Below are 14,917 nucleotides of genomic sequence, written 5' to 3'. Positions count from 1 at the left end.
CCAAATTGAAAGATGAATGAAACAGATACGTAGGGCATTCTAAACCAGTGGATAAGCACTAATATTCAATAAACAACACTGAACAACTAGAGAACCACTTGCACAATTATAAATTGTAAATAAATTGAAGGCTAAAATATATAAAATGAAATAAACTCAACAATATGATACGCTAATATATATTAGAATGGTATTTCAAATTCAGAGACAAAGAATGGAATATTTATTATGTGATTTTGGGACAACTGGCTATCCATATGGAAGAAAATAAAATTAGGATCCCAACTCATAAAAGCAAAAACAAAAAAAAAATGAGAAAAGAAAAAAATCCAGATGGATTACATACTAAGTGTAAACAAATAAAAATTAAAATCTTGAAGGAAAAACAAAGGATAACAAAAAGAGATTGGCAAGGCAAGAGGAACAGAAGTTATTTTTTAAAAATCAAACATATTTATCTATATAAAACGAAAATATTTGCTATGACAAGAGATACAGTAAATCAATGATAAGTTGCAAACTTGGATACATTCTAGTGCTTAAGATGCTAAAGACTTGATTTCTATTGTGTGTGTATGAGTTATCACAAAAGGACGAGAAAGAGAAAGTCACAAGAGAAAACTCACTGGAAGCACATTCTTAAAAAAAATACATGAAGATTTAAACTACCTGACAAGATTTTTTTTTAAGTCCAAGGAATGAATTTCTGAGTTCTGTTAATTCCTGAGCATACATTTTCCGTCACATTTGCTTTGTTTCCTCCCTATTATTGTGATGTGCTTTGGAATAGAGTTTTACAATCAGCAACCGTGACATCATTTTACCCATTCCACATGTGAGAACATGGCTGCTGCTTCTGGAATCGTATCTGGGAAACTGCATTCTATCTCTCATTCAGTTAATTCTCAGAAATGAAGAGCACAAATATCAAATATTTTCTGAATTGTTACATTGACGCTATCACATATGATCAAGGTCCCCACAAAACATGATTCAGTCCTATTCCATAGCTGTTCTGTGTGTACATAAATGACAGCTGTTTTAACAAATACGAAATTTCACTGTGTAGTTTAGGATAGCCAAAACTACACAGTTTGGATGAGCTCATGACATTCTGTGGTGTGTGCCATGATGACAGGGTTTATCCATTTTGTTAAGAAAATTCTGGAAGGACCAATTTCCTGTCTGCATACTTTGTGAATAATGCTGCAGTAAACATGAGTGGTGGAAATATTCATTTGACACTTGTTTCATTTTCTTTGGGAAAAAGGATGACTTCATGTCATTTTATGCAATGCAGATGAAACTGGAAAACTTTTTTTTTAAATGGGAATAAGCCAGGCAAAGGAAGATAAACAGCACACAATCTCCCACATGCACAGAACCTAAATATACCAATTTCATAAAAAGTAGAATAGAGATGATGAGAGTCTAGAGAAGGTAGAGGAGAAGATAGATGAGAAGGGATAGACCAAAGGAAGAATAAGTTCTGTGGTGTCCTTAAGCAGCCTGTTGGATGAGTATAGCTATCCATAATGTACATTTCAAGAAGACGTTGAATTTTATCATTGCAAAAAAAAAATACATGTTTGAGGTGTTGTGTATACTAATTAATATGATTAATCACTATATAATGTGCATATGTATCAAAAGATCACATGGTACTTCTCAAGTATGAGAAATTATGTGACATGTAAGAATAAATATAAATATAAAAAGATTCTAGCTTCAAAAACTGCACAGTTGTATACTTACCTGGCTGGGTTGATATGACCGCAGAGGTTATTTTCCCAGGGTGAGGCTTATTCATTGTACTCTGGATGTGCTTACCCCATATGATTTCCCAAAATATGGGAAACTTGACTGCATGATTTATGGCAGTGGGGGCCTGTATTTATGCCCTCCCATGAGAAAAGTAAAATTATAAATTTTAAAAATTGCATTGCTGTTTTACATAAAATCTTGGTGTCAATAAAAAAGAAAGGCAAGTCAGTGAGATGGTACAGTAACTAAAGTGCTTGCTGTATAAGCCTGATGACCCAAGTTTGATGCCTACAATCCACAAAGTTGGGGCATTGTCTTCTCTATTACCTGGTAACTCCATGTAAATTCCCTTTGTATTCGTATATATTTCAGGAAGCCTCTATAGTAGCACATTTTTTATATTGCTTTTCAAAAGCCCTTCTGTGTTACCCATACTTCTCCATATTCCCAGCCCTCCTATCCCCATCTTCATTTAATCCTCCAATTCTAGTTTTCCATTTATCCCTTTATAAGAAAATAATCTATTTTCATTTTCTTTGAATATCTGTTTCCTGCCCGCAACCCCTCTGTATTTCTTGTGTCTTAATGTGTTCCTTCCAAGAAGGAAGGTTTTCAATTTTGGAGGAAACTGCTACCACACTAATAAATGATTTGGTGATGGGGTTAATGCAATGACTCTCCTCTCTCTATTCTTTTCTCTTCTCCTTCATTTCTGCCTTCTTTCTTTCTTATTTCTTCTCTTTTGTATGTGTTCTTTTCTAATGGAGTCAACTCTCCCTCCCTCCCTTTCTCCCTCCCTTTCTCCCTCCCTTTCTCCCTCCCTTTCTCCCTCCCTTTCTCCCTCCCTTTCTCCCTCCCTTTCTCCCTCCCTTTCTCCCTCCCTCCCTCCCTCCCTCCCTCCCTCCCTCCCTCCCTCCCTCCCTCCCTCCCTCCCTCCCAAACTGCTTTTAAACGGTCTTTGTATTTCCCAGGCTCAGCATATAATTCTTTATAAAAGGTCCAAGCTATTTCTTTAGGCAAAAGAAATGGAATTTATGGCCAAGACAAGGAAGCATAGTAGAACAAGGAGCCATCAGAATCTGTGTGCAGCTGAAGTGAGTGTGGGTCACCTTGAAAATAATCAGATCTCAGTTCTATATGAGAGTTTTCTGATGGTTCCTTGTTTCACTATGATTTCTTCACTTGGTCATGGATTTCATTCTTCTATTGCCTGATCATTACTCTAAAATTTTGGTGTTACTTGGGAGATTGGCCAGATTAGTACATCTAAAGGATGTTAAATTCTAGTTTGTTTGAGGTCAAAGACAGAAGAAGATGTATATGTCCTAGAAGACAAGAAAAGATGTCAGTGTTAATCTCATCTAGTAACACCTTAATGTTTTATCAAATTTATAAGTATCCCATAGTTTAGTCAAATTAACCATTGCAGTTGCCTTTGTTGAATAGACTGTCACAGCTCAAGGTAGAGTGTTTACCTCCCTCTCACCAATCAAATGCTAGTCTTAAAAGGGGAAAAAAATCATATGCCATTTCATCAACACAGTCTTTGAAAGTATTTCAACTTAAAACATGTTGGTCAACTTGAAGATTTGATTGGACATAAATATCCTAAGCATATAAGTCTATTTGGTTGGCATAACAAAATAGAAATGAATTTTCCAAGATTAAGATGTCAGGTCAGTAGGTTTAGTTATTTTTTTTAGGCCTATTTTCTTTCTGTGTGTAGCCTTGTTGTCTTGGCTCTCACTCTGTAGACCACACTGGCCATGAACTCACAGAGCTTTGCCTGTCTCTGCTTCCTGAATGATTGGATTAAAGATGTGTGCCACCACTGACTGTCTTCTTAGGCCTCTTTTTGGTTTGCATGTGGTCATGTTCATGTGACTTTTCCTATCTGAGAAATGCATTATCTCTTTCTTTTCTTATAGGGACCAGTCCTGTTACCTTAGAGCTCTCTCTTTATGATCTCATTTCACATTAATTATCTTCATAAAAGCACTATCTCCAAACACAATTTCATTAAGGATTACAATTTTAATTTATGATATTTTGGGGCAGGTGGGGGTTTGTTCTGTATATGACATACAACATCATTACTTATTTCAAAAATTAATAAGTTAGATGCAATTTTCAAAAGATTTTTTTAATCCTTCATGTATCCTTAAGCATTATGCTTCAGTTAATTTGCATAATAACTTTATATATATGATTTTCAAAAAATATTTTATTTTTATTTATATATATGCATGTGTATCTGCTCTCTGTATCCTCCATCCGTGTGTGTGTGTGTGTGTGTGTGTGTGTGTGTGTGCCCTAAGAGGCCAGAAGTGGGTGTCAGATCCCTATGTGAGTACAGGGAACCAAATTCCTGTTTTTTGTAAGAGCAGCAAGTGCTCTTAACTACTGAAGCAATTTCCCCATCTCTTATCTAGCCAAGTTTGTTAGTGCTCATCCAGTTGTGCTTTTAGTGACTGGAAAAAATTAAGACTGGCTAAACAAAAAAATAATTTCACCATGTATTTTACTTTCTTATTTCAAAACCAATATATATTCATCAGTCACATGCATTTACATGAGCAAACAAAATATGTTGTCAGAGAGTGCTCATACTCCACTGTAACCAGAAACATTGAGAGCTGTTAACACTCGGGAATGTGTCTTTCCTCCTGCCTAGTGTTTTTTTTTTTTTAACTATCATTTTCTGTATAAGTAGATGTCACCATGTTTGTTGCTCCTTTCTTCTTTGTAATTCATGTGATGAATCACCCATTTGACTACCGGTTGTAATGTTTTTTTCTTTTCCAGGTTTGTCCAGATCTACAATTCTAGGATTTTCTCTGACTCCTCCAAGCCCAGGGTTCCAGCAGCTTCACCATAAACTTTAAATCATTGAGAATATGTTGCAAAGAAATTCCTAATGCTGTTCCTACTAAGTATCTAGCAAGTGTTCTTTTCTATCTTGTCTAAGAACAGGATACTTTGCCTCTTTTTTTGTACAGTAACATTTTTTTTAAAAAAATAATATAGAAAGTAACATATTTCCATGGAATTTTTATACATTCTTAGTTTGACTTGACTACCCCCAACCTTCCATACTCATTTAAGTCATTTTTTCTCTTCCATTGATGTCTTCTAGTTTTCTAAGCTCTATATAAATTTGTTCCGACATAAATACAAGCATATGAAAATTAGAAGGTAGGCCAAATGTGTGAGAAAGGACATATAAGATTTGTCTTTTTGATGCTGGGTTACATCTATGTAAATGATCCCATGAGTCCCCTGCTTTTTTTGTAGTAATTACCACAATTCCTTATTGATGTTTGTTTAATAATCTCTCTTGCTAGACAGTATACTTCCTAATTATCTAGTTTGATGACTGTATCTTCAACTGTCTATATTCTAGCTGGTATAGAGTTGGCATATTAATCTTGTTAGCATATTCAGATAAGGCATTTCATATGAAAGAGGCAAATGTATATAAAATATATTCACGAATACATGGCTTTAAGTAGTTTATATATAACCTTGTCCAAGGTTAATAAATCTTAATAGTTCAGAAAATTGTAATCTGATTTTAATGGGCAAATGTTAATGTGCATTCACCACCAATAGTTAGTAATTATATAAAAAGTAGAAGACATTTATAGCAGCCAAGATCTTTATAGTGTATTTGAATACATGATAAATTCATGAACAGTTCTTATCTCCTCGAACAGTTGTATATCTTAAGAACTCATCATCATAAGCATTCTCTGGATTTTCCCAGAATTAATCCTGAATAATTAATGCATCTAAAGGAGTTAGACAAGTACTGCAGCATGCTAATCATTTCTTTCAATGTCAATTAGGAAAAATAGTCTCTTTCGCCTGCTATCTCGGAATACATATTATACAGTTAACTTTGAATTTACAAATATGAAATGCCCCTAATTATTGCATGCATATATTGAGATACATATCAATATCACTGGTGAAAGTTAAAGCTTGTAGAAAAAATGAAGGCACTTTGATTTCACAGAATTATTAACTATATTGGGACTCTTATTACAAATAAATATGCTTGGTTTGTAGATCTGTATTTACACAATATTTACATATTTCCACAAATGGTATCATATAACCACTAGTGATTTAGGGACTATGTCAAATGTAAACCCTAAGTAATTTTAGGTTGAATGGATATTTGCTTAGTAAAAAATGGAATTGAAAAGCCAGGTAGCTTTTATGCGAACTGTTCAGTTCTCTCAAATGCATACTTTCTTCATTATTCTTTATATCAGTCTTGCTCAGTTATTATTTTTTCAAATTTTGAATTGTGTGTGAGTGCATGTGTGGTTTGAAAATCGATGTACTGTGTCATATATTGAGGTGAGAAGACAACTTGTAAATCAGTTCTTTTCTTTATCCATATGGAAAAGTCAATTCTTTCTTTCTACCTCATGGGCTTTGATGATCAAACTCAGGTCACCAGACTTGCAGACAAGCACCTTTACCTACAGAGCTGTCTTTCTACCCCTCCTCAGTTTCATTTTAGCTATGATTCATCAGTACTTCCTCTAAGTTTCAGACATAATACAATCGTAGAATGTTTTCAGATGTTATGTTCAAGGAGGATACCAAGTAGGACTAGCCTATTCGGTAAGAGATTTGTTAAGAGTTATTAGGATCATAGACAGAGATAGATGTCTTGGTCAGTTTTCTATTGCTGTGAAGTAATTCCATGACCACAGAAACTCATAAAAGAATGCATTTGATTAGGGCTTGCTTACGATTTCAGAGATTTAATCCATTTTCCTGGCATGAAGACTTGATGGCGCACAGGCAGACAAGACATGTTGCTGGAGAAGTAGCTTGAAATTCTCCACTGGGATCTGTAGGCAGTAGGAAGAGAGAGCCACTAGGCCTGGCTTGGGCTTTCAAAAGCCTCAAAGCTCACCCCCAGTGACACACTTCCTCCAACAATGCTATACTTCCTAAGCCTTTCAAAACAGAGCTACTCTCTGGTGGCTAATCATTCAAATCTATTAGGCTATTGGGGACATTCTCATTCAAACCACTGTGACAAACAATAGTATAATAGGGGTTCAGAGAAGAATTTAGAACATTGACACAGTGGGAGTCCCTTCTTACAGTTTTCAAAGGAAAGGATAGGAAAGATATTGCAAAGTTTCATTTTTTGTTGTTTACTTAAGCTGTTGCTAGGAGTAACCAGTAAATGCTCAGTTAAAGAACAGTAGGTGACCTAACAATTCTCTGGATTTCCTTAGTGTCTGCTGTTATGTTCCCCTTTTCATTTTTTTTTTTTTTTCCCTTTTCATTTTTGATTCTGGTAATTTGGATATTCTCTCTCCCTTTGGTTAGTTTGGATAATCTTTTGTCTATCTTACTGATTTTCTAGAAGAACCAGCTCTCTGTTTCATTGATTATTTGTATTGTTTACTTTGTTTTTATTTTAGTGATTTCAGTCCTCAATTAGATTATTTCCTGGCATCTGCTCCTCCAGGGTCAGTCTGATTCTTTTTGTTCTAGAGCTTTCAGGCATGCTGCTTAGTCACCAATGTGAAATTTCGCCATGTTCTTTACTTTTTTTGTATTAATTACATCACTGATTTGCCCATTAGCTAGAACTTATTGGCTAACTCTTACATGATAATGTAACCCATTTCTATTAATCTGTGTATCACCATAGGTGGTGGCCTACCAGCAAAGTTCCAGCATGTCTATCTCAGAGGGCGGATCCATGGCATCTCTGACTCCGCCCTTCTTTTACTTAGTGCTATGAACTTTCCTTTTAGCACTGCTTTTATAGTGTCCCATAAGTTTGGATATGCTGTGCTTTCATTTTTGTTGAATTCTAGAAAGTCTTTAATTTCTTTCTTTTTTGTTTCCTGACCCAGGTGTGATTCAATTGAGTGCTCTTTAATTACCATGAGTTTGTAGGCTTTTCTATAATTATAATGTTGATTTTGAACTTTAAGCCATAGTGATCCGATAAGATACAGGGGTTTAATCTAAATTTTTATGTCTGTTGAAGTTTGCTTTGTTACTGAATATGGGGTCAGTTTTAAAGAAGGTTCCATGAGGTGCTGAGAGAGGGTATATTCTTTTATGTTTGGTATCTCAAACCTTGTTGACTACCCAAGGAAGGCCCTACTCCCTCTGAGGAGTGGGAGGGTGGCAGAGAAGGGGATGGAAGGGGAACTGGGGTTGGTACGTAAAATAGTAATTTTTTTAAAATAAAAAAATATGAAAAAATAACATTATGTGATCCATAAACCTTCCATAACTTGCCTTACTGGGGATCAGTGTGGCACAGAAGGCAAGAGTCTAGAGAAAGGCATTACTTCAATTCTAAAAACTAAATTGTCTCGTCATCAAATATCACATGGAGTAGCTTACAAAATTACATGGCCATGGATAAGAATTGTTGATATGATATTAAATAAAAATTTCCTAAACATGTTGAATGATTCTGCAAATTTTTATGGAAGTTTATAGATTGAATAATGGGAAAAAAACCTTATTATTTACACAGGTTGGGATTTGTTTGTTCCTTACCTAGATTGTAATCCAGGAGAAAATCTTGATATATTAAAGTTGTCAATAAGCTACCTTTTTTATTGGATTATTTGTTCTTTTGATGACCAATTTTTTTAGTTCTTTGTATATTTTGGGGATCAGCCCTCTGTCTGATGTGGGGTTGGTGAAGATCTTTTCCCATTCTGTAGGCTGTTATTTTGTCTTGTTTACCATGCCCTTTGTTTTACAGAAGCTTCTCAGTTTCAGGAGGTCCCATTTATTAATTGTTTCTCTCAATGTCTGTGTTACTAGAGTTATATTTAGGAAATGGTCTCCTGTGCCAATGTGTTCAAGGGTGCCTCTCACTTTCTCTTTTATGAGATTCAGTGTGGTGGGTTTTATGTTGAGGTTTTTGATCCAGTTAAACTTGAGTTTTGTGCATGGCGATAGATATGGGTCTATTTTCATTCTTCTACATGTTGACATCCAGTTATGTCAGCACTATTTGTTGATTATGTTTTCATTTTTCCATTTGATATTTTTTACTTCTTTGTTAAAAATCAGGTGTTCATAGATGTGTGGATTGATATCCAGGTCTTTGATTGGGTTCCATTGGTCCTCCTCTCTGTTTTTATGCCAATAACAGGCTGTTTTCAGTACTATAGCTCTGTAGAAGAGTTTGAAGTCAGGGATTGTGATGTCTCCAGAAGTTCCATTATTGTACAGGATTGTTTTGGGTATTCTGTTGTTTGTTTGTTTTTTGCTTTTCCATATGAAGTTGAGTATTGTTCTTTCTGTGTCTTTGAAGAATTGTGTTGGGATTTTGATGGGGATTGCATTGAGTCTGTAGATTGTTTTTAGGAAGATTGTTATTTTTACTATGTTTATTCCACCCTACCCAAGAACTTGAAAGATCTTTCTATTTTCTGGTGTCTTCTTCAATTTCTTTTTTCAAAAATTTAAAGTTCTTGTTATACAGGTCTTCCACTTGTTTGTTTAGAGTTACTCCAAGATATATTATGCTATTTGTGGCTATTGTGAAGTGTGATGTTTCTCTTATTTTTTTCTCAATCCATTTATCATTTGTGGTGTAAAGGAGGGCTATTGATTTTTTCAAGTTAATCTTGTGTCCTGTTACATTACTGAAGGTGTTTATGAGTTGTAGAAGTTCCATGGTAGAAATTTTGGAGACACTTATATAAACTATCATCTCAGATTGACATATTCTTTCACTGAATGATTCTTTTTGCCTACCTTGTCTTTGATATCTGAAATTCTCACTTTCACTTGATCCAGTCAGTTGGTAAAACTTCCTTCTGAGACTTTTTGTTTCACTTCCTGAGTTTTATATTTTTGAGTTCTATTTTAGATTTTTTTTAGATTCTTATCCCTTAATTAAATTCTATTTTCATATCCTGAATTGCTTTTATAATCTTATTCAACTGTCTTGTTGTGTTTTCATGTTCTTAATTCAGACATTTATTTATGTTCTTTTTGCGCTCCTTAAACATATTTATGATTGCTATTTTGAAGTACTGTCTTAAGAGTCATTTATATTGCTTTTCTTGGGGAATATTATGATGGAGATGCTGGTTAATGAAGGAGACATGTAATCTTTGATCTTCGTGATATTTGTGGTTTTGTGATGGGTTCTAGGTATCTGGAATTAGCTTGCTTTTGGTATTTCTGTATATGAATATCTGGTCTTACTTTTGTTGGGTGAGTGTTTGTATCTTTGCTGTTACACAAACTTGTTATGGTATGCACCAGATGAATGATGCTCAGTTTTCAATCTTGAGACTATTCTGGTTCAGTATTCAGGTGGTCCCAACTGGGCGTAGTATTTGGGATGACTGATACATGAGGAGGTGGAGTAGAGGATGTGCTCTGGATATCTTAGAGTTCTATTTCAAGCTCCATGCAGGCTTGGGGTGTAATGCTGGGTGGGGTGGCTGACATCCCAGAGGCTAGATATCAGTGAGTGACTGACATGAACAGGGGGGGTGAACTGGCTCTACAAGTTCTATCTGAAGTTCTGTGTGGACTCTGGGTTCAGATTCCAAACTGTCCAAGATGGTGTAATGGATGGGGTTACTTACTTGTCTTTTCAGGAATCAAATTGATTATTTTGAATTATTAAGTCATGCATTAGTAGAGTTTTTGTTCTGGCTAGTTTTATATCAACTTGACACAAGGTGGCATTATATAAGAGCCATAACTAAGAAAATACCTCCATAAGATTGGCCTATAAGTAAGCCTTGATTAATAATCGATGTGGGATGGACCATCCTATAGTTGGAGTTGCCACAAAAGCAAAACAAAACAAAACAAAGTGAACAAGAAAGTCAGTGAACAACACTCCTCTATGGCCTCTGCCTCAGTTCCTGATTCTCGTTCCCTGCCATGTCTAAGTTCCATAGTGGTGCACTGTGATTTTGGAATTGAAAGCTGAAATAAACCCTTTCCTCCCCAAATTGATTTTGGTCATGGTATTTGATCACAGCAATAACAACCCTAACTAACTTTAAAAAAGTTAATCAGACATGGGTAATTTAAATTACATTAATTGATTACTATGATAAAATCAGATGAATTCACTGTAAGAGTATTTTTCTTAGTTCTTACATTTTTAATGATTTAAATATGATGATTATGTTTTCAATGTAATATATGAAGTTGAAAATAAATATTTTTTTACAGTAATGTAGTGCCTAAATAGTTGTACACTATATATTTTTCAGTGGCATGTTGGAGAATTGTTACTGGTACTTTTATACTTAATTATATCAAACAATGATGTGCTTTAGTACAATGTCTAATGTTTCTAAAATAGACATTGAGTATTGATGTGTAAACATATAGTTTCGGAAATAGTCAGACACAATCACTGTCTAAATTGTCTTTGTGTTCCATGATATTTGGAGAATAGTAAAAGATAATCTTTTTTTCATCTTTTAAACTGAAATGGAACTAGACTAGAAAACAAAACCAAACAATTAAAATTACAATAATGAAGCCTTCACTCAAATCAAACTGGTTACTATAGTAACTTAAAATTATAGCATTACAATAAAAGAATGAAAAGACAACTTCAAATGCTATATTAGTCTTTTGAATATGGAAAGAGGAGTTGCTGTTTGATATCAAAAAGTCACTGGGTTGCTATGAAACCTTCTAAGATGACTGATTTTGTGTTGTCTCTTCTCTTCATAATAAAAAATAAAAATGGAAGCATCTAACTGCAGGCATTAACCACACCAGAAGGGAACTGTTACGTTCACAACATTAATCTCCCTAAGACTGATGACTATCACTTTATTCAAGCAATTCATAATTACCTGCGGGAAAAGAGGGCAGACTGATGAAGCAGTGCATTTATAAATGACTTAACAACTCTTATTTAGATGTTTATTTTTCTACTTCCTCCATCACAAAAATAAAGGTGAAGAATTTTCTACTTACAAGAACTTTTGTAAATATGAAAGGAGGGGATATCCAGGAGTTTGAGATGCATATAGAATTGCTTCTTTAGGAAGTCCTCTACTGAAATCATAATACTGTAATCTTTTGAGATCTCTATCATTTTCATGCTAGAGGTACTAGCCTCAGAAAGTGGCTGAATTTAGCACATTTTCTTGGGCCTGGAAATCATACACACCTTTTCTTAGTCAGGAGGGGAGTGACAGAGAAGCTAGGAATACTGGATGAAGAGAGAAACCTTAAAAGTGAACAAAGAGAGAAACCTTAAAAGTGAACATTCCTCCAAATTCTTTTGACTCCCATAAACTCCTTATACATATATAAACAATTTTCCTCCTTTCCTTTTTCTTTCCCTCAATTCCCTTCCATCTTCCTACCTGCCTGCCTGTCCCTCTCCCTCCAGTCTCCCTCCCTTCAACTTTCCCACCTGCCTCTCCTTTCTCCTTAAATATGTGGTGCTCAGCAACTTGAATGTCTTAGGTACTGAGCTTGCCAGGGGGAACATACTAAGTGAAAAGTACTGATGTAATTTCACCTTCATGGAGTTCCACAGATAATCAATTAAAATTGAAATAAAAGCTAAAATGGAAACATATAGGGCACACTGAGAATATCACAGGAAGAAAACTTAATGTAAGGGGCCAGGAACAGTTTTTCTGATGAAGCATTATGCATAATTGGACATAGCTAGCTGATGGATGCAAAGAGGACGACAGAAATGAGAAACAACATTATCAAATGCCCTAAAATTAAAATTTAGGGCATGTGGGTAAAGAGAAGACCAATGCTTAAAGAAGACGCATGCAAATCAATTGAATTGGATAGAAGTCCCAAACATAGACTCACATAATCACACCTAAAGGATAATGCACAAAGATGCCAAAATAAGGTGCTGTGAAGGCAATAATGGGGAAAACATGGATGAGAACTTTTATCTGGAATGGGGAAAACATTGATGGGAACTTTATCTGGAAGAGGGGAGGAAGGGTAATTCATAGAAGGAATATAGATAGATTAATAATTCTAAGAATGTTTGGAAAAGACACAAGGAAACATTATTTTACAAGTACTTAAAAATACTATCATACCCTCACAAACACACTTAATGGAGCCACGCCATCCACACAGGCTAATAATGCTTTCCCAAGAATGAAATCTCCAGGCCAGTAAAGGGAAAAATCCCTTTGGGTTGTTGGTCTGGGATGTCTACAGAATGCCTGAATCAATATACTCCATTTCTATGAGGTCCTTCGTTACCTCCCAGAACTTGGAGAAAATACTGTAATGCTGCAGGTATCACATACTTCAGATTCAGGACATGGAAGAATTGACCTTAAACTAAGCTTAAAGGCTTCTACTTGAGGACTATCTTTAGTAGTTTCAGAAGGCGATATGCCAGGATAAGAAAAGCAATCAATAGTCTTACCTAGTTAAAATACTGTGAACTACAGAAATACCCTGCAAGAAAAGATATCTTCAATGGTACATTTGTGGCACTTTTATTTTGGGAGTAACCAACAGCTATCTCTTTGCATGTTCATATGGGTGGAAATTCATGCCTGCTACTATGAACTCAGCCAACTACTTGTGCCTGTAGAGGTCAAAGACCCTAGAAGAGAAACTACTATTTTTTTAAGTAAGTATAGTTTCATCTTGTACACACAGATAAATATAGCTCTCACCCCTCACAAAAGAAGCTTCTTTTTGCAGCAGATGGAGGATACTATAGAGATCTACAACTGTTCATAAAACAGAGAATAAATGACTGTTGACAACCCAGTACTAAATGATATATTTACAGTGCAGCCTCTACACCTAAGTCTCAGTTAAGAATGTGGATGGAGGTAGATTGTAATAGTAAGAAGATTCACCAGCTAGGACATGTTTCTTGTAGGCATGAAATCTCAGCAATATGGTTGCATAAACAGGACCTGTATAATGACCACATCAATTGATACCCCAACATATATGGAAAAAATTTCACAAGGCCCCATATCTAGATTACTAGCTATAGGCAGATGGATAGTGACTGTTAAAAGAAGGGAAGTCTGTTTATTTTCAGGAATAATCTTCCTGCTAGGTTATCCAATCACAAGTAGTTGGGCCACAAATATGCACATATGAGAATCACTAAATGAATTCAGCAGAATAGGTGTGTGTGTGTGTGTGTGTGAGAGAGAGAGAGAGACAGAGACAGAGAGACAGAGACAGAGACAGAGACAGAAAGAAAAAGAGAGAGAGAGAGAGAGAGAGAGAGAGAGAGAGAGAGAGAGAGAGAGAGAGTAAGAATAATAAAGTAGGCAGTGGTGACGCATGCCTTCAATCCCAGTACTCGGGAGGCAGAGGCAGGCAGATCTCTGTGAGTTCAAGACCAGTCTGGTCTATAAGAGCTAGTTCCAGGACAGGCTCCAAAGCTACAGAGAAACCCTGTCTCAAAAAAAAAAAAGAATAATAAAGTGGAGGTCATGAATCAGAGGAAGAATACACAGGAGAAGTTGGAAATATGAGAGGGCAGGGTAGAAATGATAGTACTCATATATGAAATTCTCAAAATAATTTAAAAATTTAATTAATAAAAAGGAAGGCAAAGAGAGAAAAAACACTGATCAGTATGACTAGGAAAGTATGCAAGAGTCTTAAGCCAAGTAAGACACTTGGACATTTTATGGTGTTAATGCTACCCTACTGTAATTATTCATGTACATGATCTAAGAAACCTTTTCCTCCTTTTGTTCTTATTTTGTGAATGTCTACTATAGTCTTTGACACATACTAACCAGTAAATGCTTGTTGAATTAAAGATGTAGAAAAAAAAGCTCCCTTAAAATTAGAAGGTCACAACAGCACAGAGAACAGGTCAGCTTCTATATGGCTATTACTTTTGTTATAATGCCACGGCATAAATAAATGACATTCATTTAAAATTACAAGTAGCTTTTTCTATAAACAAAGACACTAGATTGGGGCTTGTTAGTGAAACTGAATTGCTGAACAGTACTAAGAGAAAACCAATTTTTCAAGTCAAATACACTTTTGTTTGTACAGTTAAAATTTATACCATGGGGGGAAAACCTCTGAAAGTCAAGGGATCTCTGTGAACTTTTGAATCAGAAACAAGTAAAATTTAAATACTCCTGGTCTTAAGTAATTAAGG

General features: G+C 35.3%; 1 non-coding gene across 1 annotated transcript; it reads left to right on the top strand.

Annotated features, from left to right (window-relative positions):
• The first annotated feature begins 1,747 nt into the window (after window positions 1–1,747).
• Window positions 1,748–1,907, top strand: LOC142841917 (U1 spliceosomal RNA). The gene has a single exon (XR_012909152.1). It is a non-coding gene; the product is annotated as a U1 spliceosomal RNA (small nuclear RNA).
• Window positions 1,908–14,917: the final 13,010 nt, after the last annotated feature.

This window comes from Microtus pennsylvanicus, chromosome X, assembly GCF_037038515.1.
Source record: "Microtus pennsylvanicus isolate mMicPen1 chromosome X, mMicPen1.hap1, whole genome shotgun sequence".
In the NCBI taxonomy this organism is placed as follows: domain Eukaryota; kingdom Metazoa; phylum Chordata; class Mammalia; order Rodentia; family Cricetidae; genus Microtus; species Microtus pennsylvanicus.
This window is presented reverse-complemented; position numbering and strand designations above follow the sequence as displayed.